Below are 15,901 nucleotides of genomic sequence, written 5' to 3'. Positions count from 1 at the left end.
GACCACAGCAAGGTACTCTGTGTAGTGCAGGCAGGCAGCATGCAAACATTTCCCACCCAACTTTGCAAATGCTTCAGTCCTGACCTGCAGCCGCTCTACTATTCAAGCCCTGGACCTCCACACAGCTCTGATAATACACTTGAATCCTAAAATGATCATATTTTCAAAATAAAAATCCATGTCCTGCCAGAACTTCAACACAGATTGGCAAGAGGACCTTAATAAAAGATTTGTCTACACTGGGGAAAAAAACAAACAAATATGGCAGCAAGTCTGAGAGCCTGGGTCAACAGACTCAGGCTTGTGCTATGAGGCTACAAATAACAGTTTAGACCTTCCTGCCTGGGCAGGGGCCCAGGCTCTGAAACCCAGTGAAGGAGGTGGGTCTCAGAGCTTGGCCTCCAGTCAAAGTGGGAACATCTACACTGCTATTTTTAGCCCGTAGGAGGCGCCTGAGTCAATTGACCCAGGCACTCAGACTTGCTGCTGCAGGGTTTATTTATTTATTTTGCAGTGTAGACATACCATAAAACACTGCCAGGAGATTAGATTTAAAAGTCTTGTAATGATTGTATTGGGGTATGGAAATGATATTGTAACTAACTATCTCTCCTGTTAATCACCAAATGGTTAGGTCTTGTATTTCTGGAGAGGAGACATGAGCTAAACAAAGAAATTAGGGGGGATTTGATAGCAGCTTTCAGCTACTTGAAAGGGGGTTCCAAAGAGGATGGATCTAGACTGTTCCCAGTGGTGGCAGATGACAGAACAAGGAATAATGGTCTCAAGCTGCAGTGCGGGAGGTTTAGGTTGGATATTAGGAAAAACTTTTTCAATTGGATGAAAGATTCTTAATATTTATAATTGGCCTGACTGAAAACTGGACTCAGATTAAAGAATGTTGGGGCCCTGTGCACTATGGAAATTTCACCCTTTCCTTAAAGCGTCCCTGCCTTAAACATATACCACCTCACACAGACCCCAGAATGCCCCCTTTACCCCACATATACCCCAATAACCCTCCATCAGCTCCACTTATCCTGACATCCACAGCACACCTCTCAACAGCTGTGACATACATCCTGTTCACTGCAGCTCCCAGCATCTCAGTCCCATTTGATATAGCTTACATGTTGGCCCCCAACATCTCCCACTTACCCTATAGCCCAACAACTTGCCCGCAGCCTCTCACCCACTGCCCCCAGGACCTTCCTGGCTACTCACCAGCTCAGTGGTCTGCTCCTGCCCCAGGCAAAAGCAGCTCCTTTGAATCCTGGCTGCCCAGCTCCACTCACTCTGGTCATTCACCCTTTTCTCACACCGCCCTGCACCACTGTGTTTTGGGCTGGCCATCTCTCCACCATGACAGAGGGGCAGCCAGGCCAAATTTGATAGAGGTGTTGTGACCTAGTGCATGGGGTTGCAGTGCTGCTCAGTTTTTTTTTGTTTGTTTGTTTTTTGTTTCCTTCCAGTGGTCGGAAGCTCCCTGAAATGGGGTGCCCTGTGCAAGTGCACCAAGTGCACACTGGTCAATCCAGGACTGCTCAAGACAGGTTCTTGAATGGCTTCTTCTGAATAAATGAAATAAATATTTTCTTTGATTGCTTAGCTCAATTATAAACTGTTAAATTATGAATAATGTATCAAACTGGAACCCAACTGCCTTTAAACAAATTCTTTTGCCCAATAATAAACAGTTTAAAGTATCTGAGATACTAAAATGGGCTTACAATAAATTTGGGAAACCATATACTTTATCTGAATTTACCAAATGAAGAATGCCTCTGGAGGTGACCCACTCGGAAAGGTGTAATCTCTGCTAAAAGCTTTCCCTGGAGAGGCATACAACAGAGATTGTTACTGAAGTAGCTAATGTATTATTTGTGTTCTGTCATTTGTGATTTTATTTTGCTCAACGTTTCTTTTCCTTTAATAACAAAATAGCCATGGTTAATAATTGTGATTATTTTGTTTAGTTTTCTCAAGGTGTCCCCTAAGGTACATAAAAGAACCACTGTGATTAAAACAGGGGGAGTCACTCCCTTGAATTGGGAGTAAGAGAAACAATTAGTAACAGCTGGCCTAGCATTTCTTGTTTCTTTGAACTAAATATTTTTAAAATAAAATTGGCATCCAACAATTTAAAAAGACCTTTTTCTATGCCATACATCATACCTGTAGTTAAATTCAGTCCAGCCTGTGTTGTGTAGACAAGTCCACCCTCTTTCCTGGCTCTCTCCTTCTCCTGACACGTTACTAGATTCTTCCCCTCCTTGCAACCTCTCATCACACACACTTCCCCAAGCAGTATCCCTTTTCTCCTGTTTCGCTTTACTCCATGGTTAGGGCCCTACCAAATTCACAGTCTATTTTTGTCAATTTCATGGTCATAGGATTTAAAAAAAATCATAAATTTCATTATTTCAGGTATTTAAATCTGAAATTTCATGGTGGTGTAATTGTAGGAGTCCTGACCCAAAAAGGATTTGTGTGTGTGTGTGTGGGGGGGGGGGGTTGTTGCAAAGTTATTATAGGAGGGATTGTAGTACTGCTACCTTTACTTCTGCATTGCTACTGGCAGTGGTGGTGGTTCTGCCTTCAGAGTTGGGCAGCTGGAGAGCAGTGGCTGCTGGCTAGGAGCTCAGCTCTGAAAGCAGAGCCATCGCCAGCAGCAGTGCAGAAGTAAAGGGTGACTTGGTATGGTATGGTATTGCCACCCTTACTTCTGCGCTGCTGCTGGCGGGGCGCTGCCTTCAGAGCTGGGCACCCAGCCAACAGCTGCTGCTTTCCAGACAGTTCTGAAGGCAGCGCAGAAGTAAGGGTGGTAATACCGCAACCCCTCTACATAAGAACGGCCGTACTGGGTCAGACCAATGGTCCATCTAGCCCAGTATCCTGTCTACCGACAGTGGCCAATGCCAGGTGCCCCAGAGGGAGTGAACCTAACAGGTAATGATCAAGTGATCTCTCTCCTGCCATCCATCCCCACCCTCTGACAAACAGAAGCTAGGGACATCATTCCTTACCCATCCTGGCTAATAGCCATTAATGGACTTAACCTCCATGAATTTATCCAGTTCTCTTTTAAACCCTGTTATAGTCCTAGCCTTCACAACCTCCTCAGGCAAGGAGTTCCACAGGTTGACTGTGCGCTGTGTGAAGAACTTCCTTTTATTTGTTTTAAACCTACTGCCCATTAATTTCATTTGGTGGCCCCTAGTTCTTGTATTATGGGAATAAGTAAATAAGGAAAAGTTATCTACTTTCTCCACATCACTCATGATTTTATATACCTCTATCATATCCCCCCCTTAGTCTCCTCTTTTCCAAGCTGAAAAGTCCTAGCCTCTTTAATCTCTCCTCATATGGGACCCGTTCCAAACCCCTAATCATTTTAGTTGCCCTTCTCTGAATCTTTTCTAGTGCTAGTATATCTTTTTTGAGATGAGGAGACCAGATCTGTACACAGTATTCAAGATGTGGGCATACCATCAATTTATATAAGGGCAATAATATATTCTCTGTGTTATTCTCTATCCCCTTTTTAATGATTCCTAACATCCTGTTTGCTTTTTTGACCGCCTCTGCACACTGTGTGGACGTTTTCAGAGAACTATCCATGATGACACCAAGATCTTTTTCCTGATTTGTTGTAGCTAAATTAGCCTCCATCATATTGTATGTATAGTTGGGGTTATTTTTTCCAATGTGCATTACTTTACATTTATCCACATTAAATTTCATTTGCCATTTTGTTGCCCAATCACTTAGTTTTGTGAGATCTTTTTGAAGTTCTCCACAGTCTGCTTTGGTCCTAACTATCTTGAGCAGTTTAGTATCATCTGCTAACTTTGCCACCTCACTGTTTACCCCTTTCTCCAGATCATTTATGAATAAGTTGAATAGGATTGGTCCTAGGACAGACCCTTGGGGAACACCACTAGTTACCCCTCTCCATTCTGAGAATTTACCATTTATTCCTACCCTTTGTTCCCTGTCTTTTAACCAGTTTTCAGTCCATGAAAGGACCTTCCCTTTTATCCCATGACAACTTAATTTACATAAGAGCCTTTGGTGAGGGACCTTGTCAAAGGCTTTCTGGAAATCTAAGTACACTATGTCCACTGGATCCCCCTTGTCCACATGTTTGTTGACCCCTTCAGAGAAATCTAACCCCTCTGCTATGTACATCGTCCAAACTGGACAGTCCCTGCGTAAAAGGATAAATGGACGCAAATGAGATATTAGGAATGGCAATATACAAAAACCTGTAGGAGAACACTTCAGTCTCCCTGGACACACAATAGTAGATTTAAAGGTAGCCATCCTGTAGCAAAAAAACTTCAGGACCAGACTTCAAAGAGAAACTGCTGAGCTTCAGTTCATCTGCAAATTTGACACCATCAGCTCAGGATTAAACAAAGACTGTGAATGGCTAGCCAACTACAAAAGCAGTTTCTCCTCCCTTGGTGTTCACACTGCAACTGCTAGAAGAGGGCCTCATCCTCCCTGATTGAACTAACCTCGTTATCTCTAGCCTGATTCTTGCTTGCTTATTTATACCTGCCTCTGGAAATTTCCACTACATGCATCCGACGAAGTGGGTATTCACCCACGAAAGCTCATGCTCCAATACGTTTGTTAGTCTATAAGGTCCCATAGAACTCTTTGCTGCTTTTACAGATCCAGACTAACACGGCTACCCCTCTGATATCTAATAGATTAGTAAGACATGATTTCCCTTTACAGAAACCATGTTGATGTTTGCCCAACAATTTATGTTCTTCTAGGTGTCTGACAATTTTATTCTTTACTATTATTTCAACTAATTTGCCTGGTACTGACGCTAGACTTACCAGTCTGTAATTGCCGGGATCACCTTTAGAGCCCTTTTAAAATATTGGTTTTACATCAGCTATCTTCCAGTCACTGGATACAGAAGCCGATTTAAAGGACAGGTTACAAACCCTAGTTAACAGTTCCGCAACTTCACAGTTGAGTTCTTTCAGAATTCTTGGGTGAATGCCATCTGGTCCCGGTGACTTGTTAATGTTAAGTTTTTATCAATTAATTCCAAAATCTCCTCTAGTGACACTTCAATCTGTGACAGTTCCTCAGATTTATCACCTACAAAAGCCGGCTCAGGTTTGGGACTCTCCCTAACATCCTCAGCCGTGAAGACTGAAGCAAAGAATTTTTTTAGTTTCTCCGCAATGACTTTATCGTCTTTAAGCGCTCCTTTTGTATCTCGATCATCCAGGGGTCCCACTGGTTGTTTAGCAGGCTTCCTGCTTCTGATGTACTTAAAAAACATTTTTTTTATTACCTTTTTGAGTTTTTGGCTAGCCGTTCTTCAAATAAAATAACTTTGACCCCCTGCAACTCCCTTTTGGGTTAGGACCCCCAATTTGAGAAATGCTGGTCTCTTCTGTGAAATCTGTATATTATAGGGGGGAAAAGCACACAAGACCAGATTTCATGGTACGTGACACATTTTTCATGGCCGTGAATTTGGTAGGGCCCTACCCATGGTACTTCCCAGTCCATTACATTAGGAGAAGGAAAGGGACTCGTGTTGGAAGGTAGGAGGGGAAAATGCTGCAGCACCAAACAGGGAGCTAGATTGGGGGTGGAGGAAAAGGAAGAAAATGGTGTGGCCCAGGAAGCATTAGGTGAGGAGGAGCAACAGCATGGTGGCACATTTTAGGCAAAGGTGGAGACACCTTTTCATGTTTATCTCCCACCATGTACAGCAGGCAAAGTCGGGAAGTATGCTGCCAGAGAGGAAGAAAGTTGCAAAAAATAAGAGAAAAGGCTAACAACTGTGCCAGCTTCTGTAAGGTGTGTCTGAGGTGACCATTCACACATTCCCCAGAATACAGGGCATCTGGTACTTGTGGGAATGGTGTGACACCTCCCCGCCCTGGTGTGCAAGGTCATGCCAAATGACAAATGCTATTTTTAACAGCATGCTGCCCACCCCTGCCAGCATGACTTCATGCACACCATGCCATTGGGGATAGAGCAGCATGCCCTTCAAAATGACATCCCTCATCCATGATACCAGACAAAATCATCTCTGGCTTAAAATTGGCTGAATGGCCTCTCTAAGTCTGTCTGGAACATTGAATGTGGATACCTGTTCCACGGAGGCAAAGCTAAGAGGCCACCAAACTTTTTTCAGATAATGATTTGTGACCTAACAGTTTTTAACATAAAGACTCCCGAAGTGAAAGGCTAGAAGACAAATGTCACCAGATGTTTCTGTCCCCTACAGAACAGCTATTCACATAGAAAGATAATGAATGGAAGACTGACTACAGTTCAGACATTGTTACTTCTAAAGCAGCATTAAAATGTCACAATTTCATTGTTCTCCTATTCACCTCAGGGTTCTCTCTCTCATCCCAGCAGTTGGTAGGTTTAGGATCTTTGTTTTTTTTTCCCCTTCAGCACTAAATTTAACATCACCATTACTGAAGGATAGTGCTTTGTGCATTTTATGAAGCTTTTGTATTTTCAGCTTCATATGCCAAGAGCACAAATGCACATGTTGTGCTTTAATTTATTCTCTTAATTGTCCAAGGCTTCAAAAAATCTGTCTGGTCATGCTTCAGCACTAATAACAGTCTGTGCAAGTTTGAGCACTTCCTTTGAGAAATCTGATATTAGCTTGGCCTTTCCAGCTAAGTACAGAAGACCAAGGACTGGGTGAGAAATTTTCATGAAATCTCCATACTCTTGTGTTCTGACAGGTGACCTACCAGTTCCTAGTGATTTCCAACATCACAGTTGGTACTAATTAGCTCTATTGCTGACAACCCCTACAGAGTCCAGGGACTTAATGGACCCCAGAGATCAAACTCTCATCTTGCTCCTCTAGGTGGTCTCTGCAGACTAGTGGAAAGGTACATCGGCCAGGATTAGAGTAGGGGAAGCTTGCCCTGGCACCTATTGTGCTGTACATAAAGAACTATAGTCACTTGGTCTGCGAAGCTGTAGTCTTTGATCAGCACTAATTTCACTTTAAATGGAACAGTCCCCAAAATATTTTGAATTTGTAACTAAAGAGTTAATGAGGCAACATTGTCTGTTGGTCTGAACTTGAGACTCATGATTCTAGTTCTGGGCCAATTATGCTGGGACCTTGATCATTTAATGATTTCTGAACCTCTATTTTCCTATCAGTAGGTGAGTAGGGAAGGTTAATTAGCTAATACTTGAAAGCCCTGGGGCCCTATCAGTCAATCTGCCCTTCACCAGCTAAACAGCCCTGTCTTGTTTCTCCTTCTTATGCAAGCTTTTGTCTGGCTTCTTTCCAGTTATATAACACTCCTCCTTCCACAGCATCTTTCTTGTAGACCAGTTTAGGGGTCCTCAGAAGACCCTTTCCCAGCTGGTCTTTTAACTCCCTAGGAGTTTGTCTACACAGCAAAAGCTGTGCACAAACTAGTCAGCTGGATCTAGTGTGACTTCAGCTAGCTCAGTGAAGATAGTGCAGCAAAGGCTTAAGAATCAGCTAGCAAGCCAAGTACATACCAATGGGCCATGCCAGGCTTGTACTACCTGTGCTGAAGACCACACTGTTCTGTCTTCACTTCTATTGCTACTTGCGCTAGACATCTTATCCTGTTCCCTTAAGTCTACCTCTCCATATGGAGCCATAGACTTTTTAGATGTTGTGACTGGCCAGATGACAGTCATCTGTCTTCCCCTTTGACAATATGCTAACTTCAGTTTGGCCATATGATCCTTTTTGGGACCTACAAGTCCCCAAATGTCTTTTCTTAGAAGGACTGAGCCTTGGAAGAAGACTGGATGATGCCTATCCACACCTACCTGTAAAGGGTACGGACAAACTGCCCTCTTACACTTGCAAATATCCTTTATCCTAAAAGTGAAACACTCAGCGTAACAGTAACAAAGACAGACACTGACGCAGCTTTGGCCCTAATACCTGATGGAAAGTATGTGTGAGGGAGAGCTTAAGGTTCCATGAAAGTGGCATCTGCTCCATACCAGAAATTGTGGACAAGTGGAAATTATCTGCCAGCTGAAGGCTGTATAAGATGAGAACCAAAACCGTGTAGGGCAAAGCAGTGAGTTTCCAGAATATGACAAAGGAACCCCTTGATCAGGCAAAGGCTAAGAAAGGATAGTGCTTAAGTCCACCCTCCAGAATGGTATTCATCACCTAATGTCATCACCCATGTGGAGGATTGTACACCCCAAGTTTGTTGCTAGAATTCAACAGAAGGGATTCAGTTCTCCCAGTTACTGCAAGAGTAACAACAGCACAGGACATGTGGAGGAAGGGTTGGGTTTCTTCACCTGTCAATCTCTAAAACCTGGACTTGGCTTCAGAAGCTCATACATTCCACTCCATGGGAAGCTACATGAGATCCTTCTTTAGCCATGGCCTGATCAAAGGGTTACTTTGTCACTTTATGGAAACACACTACTTTGTCCTACAAGATTTTGGTTTCTACCTCCTGGTCATGGGGTCTGCACGCTTGGGAGGAAGTGATTCTTGTTTGTAAAATTAATTGAGATACAGTCTTATATACATGTAAGATATTAAATCCCAAACAAAAAATAAATTAATATTGAGTTAAGGTTGAGAGTACATGTCAGTTGCTTAAAGGTAACAAACATTACAGGGATATTGCAATTATCCCAAAATCAGGAATCACAAACCCAAAAAATTTGGAGTTAAGTTTACACTTAAATCCAGACATTTTAAAGTAAGAAATCCACATATAAGGAACCCAAAAAACCTTAATGTTGCCCTGTAGTGATACCATGGAATAACTGTACAGTTATGATTAATAATTTTAGTGTTTGTAGTCCCAGATTAAATTAAACCTGCTCTTTAAAAACACTTTAGATATTTCCCCTCCTGGTGTCACTACAGGGCAGAGTTAAGGTTGTTTGTATGCAAATACATTCTGGGAATAACTCAACTGAATTCCAGGCACGTATGTGTAGTATTTCTGTTGAGAACAGACAGGAGGATGATACATTGTTGCAACAAATGTTCTCTCCAGCTCACCTGTTTAATTACCAAATCTAGAGACCCAAGCCAGGGATGGTAAAAGGTGTTTTATCACTTGTTTTAACCCCTATCTTATGCCACTGAAGCTGTTGTAAGAGGGCCATAAAGGTAACACATTTGCCTACAGGGCATCATACCCCAATCACAGGCTCTTCTCCAGTGGGGACAGAGCCAATCATATTGCATCCTGGAGCCTCCCTTCCTGGTGTGCCCAGTTATTCTCGGCTGCTACAAATCCTCTAGAGCAGAGGTTCTCAAACTGTGGTCCACAGACCACCAGTGGTCAGCAAGCTCCATTCAGGTGATCTGCAGATAGTTCTCTCTAAGGTGCATGCCTGGGCGGCTGCACATGAGAAAATGAAGGGCCACCCACCTAATTAGTGGAGCTGTGCAGGCATGGCTCTACTAAATAGATGCCTGGATCCCAGAGAAGATGCACATGTGAGGTAGCAGCCTTGGGGGGTGGGGGGAATAGAGGGTAGGTGGGAGGGGTCAGTGGGGTGAGAAGAGGGGGTGGGGAGAATTTAGGATGTGCAGGGCTGTGGCAACCAGAGAAAGAGACGACTTTCCCCAGCTTCAGGGCTGTGGCTGCCAGGGAGAGATGGCTCTCCTTACCAGCCTCAGCTCTGTGGCTGCTGTGTTGGGAGAGAGAGCCCCCTTTCCTTCCCAGCCCCATCTCGGGGGCTGCTGTGGCAGGGGAGAGAGGGAGAGACCCACCATCCTTCTCAGCCCAGCTTGGTGGCTGCCACGATGGGGGAGACCCCCCTCCTTCCCAGCTCCAGCTCGGGGGCTGCCGCGGTGGGGGAGAGAGGGCACCTCCATCGCATTAGAAAGGTAAGACTACTGATATTAAAATATGAGTTGTGTGCTTTTATTTGTAGAACAAAAAAACATTAATTATTATAATGTTTTTTCCTATATAGCGCTTTTATCCAAAGCGCTTTACAATGGTTAGCTAACAGTACAAACAAAATTTTGAAAGATCATTAAGTGGTCTTCCGAGACCTGCAGTGGTCCTCAAGGGAAAAAAAAAAGTTTGAGAACCACTGCTCCCCAACGTGGTGCCTGTGGGCACCATGGCGCCCTCCGGGGCATTTATGTGCGCCCACCTAGTGCCCAGCAGGGGAGAGAAGCCACGGCCCTGCGCCTGCCAGGGACAGAGAACTCAGGCTGCGGGCGCAGTGTTCTCTGTTCCCGGCAGGTGCGGGGCCTGCCTAGTGCCCCGCAGGGGAGAGAAGCTGCGTCCCCATGTCTGCCAGGGACAGAGAGCTCCAGGGCTGCAGGCTGAGGGCGCCGATGTTCTCGGTCCCCGGCAGGCGCGGGACCCGCCTAGTGCCCAACAGGAGAGAGAATCCAGGCCCCCGCGCCTGCTGGGGACAGAGTACTCCGGGGCTGCAGGCACCAGTGTTCTCTGTCCTCGCGGCTTCTCTCTTCTCTCTGGATTCATATATTATGTTATATTAAATTTTTTTTGTATTATTTAATGTACAAATACAAAATAAGCCTTGAAAAATTGTTGGTGCCCGCCACACTCTTCTGAAAACATGAATGTGCTACTGGTCACAAAAAGGTTGGGGACCACTGCTCTAGAGGCTATGGGCAACCAAGAATAAGTTAGAGCAGCTCCAAGGCTACTCTAATTTATGACAGGAGCTGGTCAGTATCCCAGACAATGCCAGGATATGGGAAGGCATAAAGGCAGCATGAAGCCATATTTTTCTGCCCCCTCTGTTATAGTGCCAAGCATAGCTTGGCTGGAACCAGAATTGGGCCCCTCTTATATTGGCAGTTAGTTCTGAAGATATAAGTCCACTTGATTTCTGAAACCAGCAGAAAGAAATAGCACCATATCTCTCTCATGATTCTATCATCCAGGGCAATTTCCTGCAGCTGTCTGCTTGTTCTATTCCACTGACAAAATAATTCTCTTTAAGAAAATAAAAATGGCCATACTGGGTCAGACGAATGGTCCATCTAGCCCAGTCTCTTGTCTTCTGACAGTGGCAAATGCCAGGTGCTTCAGAGGGAATGAACAGAACAGGCAATCATCGAATGATCCATCCTGTCATTCACTTCCAGCTTCTGTCAATCAGAGGCTAATGAGACCCAGAGCATGTTGTTGCATCGCTGACCATCTTGGCTAACAGCCGTTGATGGATCTGTTCTCCATGAATTTATCTAATTCTTTTTTGAACCACATTATAGTTTTGGCCAATCAGTTCTATAGGTTGACTTGTGGAAGAAGTACTTCCTTTTTTTTGGTTTAAACATGCTGCCTATTAATTTCATTGGGTAGCCCTGTAGTTTTTGTTATGTGAAGGGTAAATAGCACTTCTTTACTCACTTTCTCCACATAATTCATGATTTTATAGACCTCTATCATATCCCCCCTCAACTGTCTCTTTTCCAAGTTGAACAGTCCCACGCTTTTTAATCTCTCCCCATATGGAAGCTGTTCCATACTCTTCATCATTTTTGTTGCCCTTCTCTGTACCTTTTCCAATTCTAATATACCTTTTTTGAGATGGGGCAAACAGAACTGCACGCAGTATTCAAGGTGTGGGCATACTATGGATTATATAGTGGCATTCTGATAGTTATTGGCTTATTTTCTATGCCTTTCCTAACGATTCCTGAGACTCTGTTAGCAGAGCTGTAACTAGGCATTTTAGCGCCCTGGGCAAGCAAGCATATTTGCACCCCCTACCAGGTTTTTTAGATGATATGAGTTAGGATATTATAGAATAATGATAATGCATTTATTTTTGTGTATTGGTACAGTCCATAGACAATAAAAGCTACTGTATGCTTCCTTTAGGTGTCACACTAATTTTCACACAATCCTTTAACATCCCCATAGTATCCTCCTATATAAACTTTGAGTAAACTCATTGGTAAGCACTGAAAAAAAAATGAACTGAAAATAATCGTAACATAAATATGGATACTGCAATGACTTAATAGTATGAAACATTCAGAAAGACATAGAATTGCATTTTTGTTTATTAAAGTTATACTGGTGGTTTTCCATCACCCCACAGTGAGACTGTGGCTAGAATAAACAGCCATCTCTCTCAACGACACATGGGAGAATAAAAGGGACTCAAGAGTACACAAAGAATGAATTTAACACGGAAGTGGATTCCCTAACAATTGAATTACAACCATACCATCTGCCTCTGTATAAGCAGAAGCCACCCTTTCTCTGGCCTTTATATGTGGGAGACGGCCATTCTGGGTTGTGGGGGCTGGTGGGAGTTGTAAGATTTCTGTTTTTTATCTTTTGCGTTGTGATTTTATTTTTCTAAGAAGAGTATTGATTATTGTTTACTTCCTGGTACAATATTATGGTTGGCTTATACCTGATCATTTCTCCTGCTGAATCCTGCCAAGCAAATTGGGATTAAGGATTATAGCCAGTTGCAGATTAGCCCAGGGGCCCTGGCCAGTTGAGGTGCCCCATGCTTCAACCTGCTCTGCCTGCCTGGTGCTCCTGCTGGGGAGCAGGGTTGGGGCACAGGGGCTCTCCTCGCCCGCCCAATGCTCCTGTCAGGGATCAGGGGAAGCACCTGCTCCCCGGCAGGCGTGCTGGGAGGGAGACTGCTGCACAGACCCAGCCCCCCCCAAACCCATAATCTGCCTCTGGTTATAATAGCATGGCTTGTTTGTATAAGGCCAGTGTGGGAAGTATCATTCAGCTGGGGAAGCTATGTTGAAACAGCTGATAGGAGGTCTGACATATCCTGCATCTTTGCAGGGGGTTAGACTAGATGACCCTTGCAGTCCCTTCTAACCCTGTGGTTCTATGACTTTTGACTTCTGGCCAGGCGAGGCCCCACACACCTAAGTATGTAGACAGAAGAAAGTATATGGCTGTGGTGATTGTGAAATCTGACTCTGTATGCGTCAGTGTGAGACAGTGCCTTTGGTTTAGTGGCTAGATGGGCATATAACTGAGTTGATGACCCTGGTCTCGTAGAGAAGGGTGTCAGGAACAGACTAGTTGGGTCACAGCCCAGAATGCTGCAAGCACAGGTCACAGTGGACATGCTTCTTCACTGGCTTGTATCTCACCAGCAGCCCCAATCCAGATCTGAACGCAGTGCAGATTTCCCTATTGGTCTCTTCACCTGTACAGTAAATGGTCTGTATTCTTATCTGTCTGGGCACAACTGAAAATTGGCCCTAGCCCAAGATTAGAAGCCTTAAAAAAAAAAAAAAAAAGCCGAAGTGTGTTCAGCATCCGGGGCCAGTCTGCTCTGACGGTGTCAATTCCCTGATGTGTGAGTGCACCTTGCTGGCAAGTTAATGGAGCATTATAACAATGGCTCAGAAGGAGGCTCCTTATTCTGTTCTTTTAATAATGATTGAATCAGGCTGGGGCAGCAACAAGTAAGGGTAGGTTACAATAACAGGACAACACAGCTAAAGGAGGGAGCAGGGCATGTTTTACCCTTACTGAGTGTTGACTAAAAAGGCCTGTTTTACTGACTTTCTTTAGCTATGTCTACACTGCACTTTTGATGGTCAGAGGTGTGGGGAAAAAAGCACATCCCTGACTGACAAAAGTTTTACCAACAAAAAGCGCAATGTGGACAGTGCTTTCTCCCGCTGACAAAGCTATTGCTGTTTCTTGGGGGTGGTTTTTATTTTGCCGGCAGGAGATCTGTCTCCTGCTGGCAAAGAGCAGCTACACGGGAGACCCTACAGTGGCACAGCTGTAGCAACACAGCTGTGTCTCTGTAAGGCACACAGTACTTAGTTTCTACTGTTGCTTCCCCAACTGTAAATCACAAGCAGCCCAGGATGTCTTCATTTTTTCTTGTCTGAACACTTCCTCATAAGCATGGAACCCCGCCCCCCCACCTTATTTTTGCGAATAGGTTGAGCCACCTGCCCTATCGGGGTATCTGTTATCCCCTCTGCCCTGCCCTGTGGCAGGGCTTTGCCCTCTGACAACATCTGGCAGCATCTCACCCCAGGGCTGAACTCCCTCTCCTACCCCCTGCCTCCAGTTTTGCTCCTCAGTCCCTCCCCTGCCCCTGCCTCCAGCTGTTTGACCCCTCCCCATGCAGTCAGTTTCCACCTCCCTGCTAAGACACTGCCCATCCCCACCCCTGATTTGGCGCCTTTGTCCCCATTTAACCTTTTCAATCCCCAGCGAGGACAGCAGCTTCAGCAGATGTGAACAATGAGCATGCTCAGTAGGAGTCAAGCAGCACTCAGCACTTTGCCCACCTACTGCCCTGCCAGGGTCCTAGTGCTGGGAGCCTGCTTTGGCCAGGATAACCGGGCCAGCGATCCTGCGTGGGGGGGCTTAGCACCCTGGGCTCTAGCTGGATGCTGCTGGGCCCGATCCTGCAGGGGGGGGGAGGAGGAGGAAGGGCTCATGCCCAGGGGCGGCTCTAGGCACCAGCAAAACAAGCTGGTGCCTAGGGCGGCAAAATCTAGGGGGCGTTCCCTGCGGCCGGGAGGGCGGCAGGCTGGGCCGGCGGACCTGCCGCAGTCATGCCTGCGGGAGGTCCACCGGAGCCCCGGGACGACTGGACCTGCCGCAGGCATGACTGCGGAGGGGGCGCTCGTCCTGCGGCTCGGCTGGACCTCCCGCAGGCATGGCTGCGGCAGCTCAAGCGGAGCCGCCGGACCCGCGAACCATCCGCAGCCGCGGGAGGTCCAGCCGAGCCACGCGGGACCAGCGGTCCCTCTGCAGTCATGCCCGCGGGAGGTCCGCTGCTCCCGCGGCTCCGGGGCGCCTCCCGCGCATGACTGCTTGGGGCGGCCAAAAAGCTAGAGCCGCCCCTGCTCATGCCACCCCATTTTTGCATCTCTGGTGTCTCTGCACCTTGGGCAACTGCTCTGCTTGCCCTGCCCTAGTTACGGCCCTGTCTGTTAGTTTTTTGTTTTTGTTTTTTTGACTGCCACTGCACAGAGTGGATGTTTTCAGAGAATTATCCATTATTTACTCCAAGATCTTTCTTGAGTGATAACAGCTAATTTAGATTCTATCATTTTGTATGTATAGTTGGGATTATGTTTTCCAATGTGCATTGCTTTGCATTTATCATCACTGAATTTCATCTGCAGTGTTGTTCAGTTTAGTGAGATCCCTTTGTAACTCTTCACAGTCTGCTTTGGACTTAACTATATTGAGTTATTTTGTATCATCTGCATATTTTACCAACTCACTGTTCACCCCTTTTTCCAGATCATTATGATATCTTTATATCAGGAAAAGGTTTTATTAAATGGGAAAAGGTGGATTTTTCCTTCCCCAGTCTGAACAGATGAGCCAGAATGAATGAGCAGCTTCTATAAAGCTGAAAGTCATAATAAAGGAAATAACACTGAGGGCTTGGCTACACTTACAAGTTGCAGCGCTGGTGGGCTTCCAGCGCGCATGCAAACCCCATCCACACCACAGAGGCAGGGCCAGCGCCAGCTCCAACTCCAGCTGGCGCAGGCTGAAAAAACATCCGGGGTGGGGTGAGCTGGTGACACAGCTGGTGACACCGCTGCCAGCTCTGAGGGCCACCAGCACTCACCGCTGCCTGTCCTCCAGATAAGGGAGATATCCCCATTCCTGTTCAGCCTTCCTCCATGCACATCAGCCACTCTGCTCTTGCCTCAGGTGACCCGCCCTCCGCTTTAAAAAAAAAAAAATCTCCTTCCTTCTGCTGCCAGCCAGTGTAAGCAGCAAGTTAATCAGTTATCAGTTACAGGTGTTGTAGCCATGCCCTCATGCCAGCCTCCCATGCCCCATACAGCATACGAGCCACAGACCTCAGGTGTGTTTGGGGTTGGTGTGTTTGGGGCAGTCATTGTTCAGCGCCGTAGGCTCCGTAGGCA

The sequence above is a fragment of the Mauremys reevesii genome, linkage group 4 (genome assembly GCF_016161935.1).
Source record: "Mauremys reevesii isolate NIE-2019 linkage group 4, ASM1616193v1, whole genome shotgun sequence".
NCBI lineage: Eukaryota > Metazoa > Chordata > Testudines > Geoemydidae > Mauremys > Mauremys reevesii.
This window is presented reverse-complemented; position numbering follows the sequence as displayed.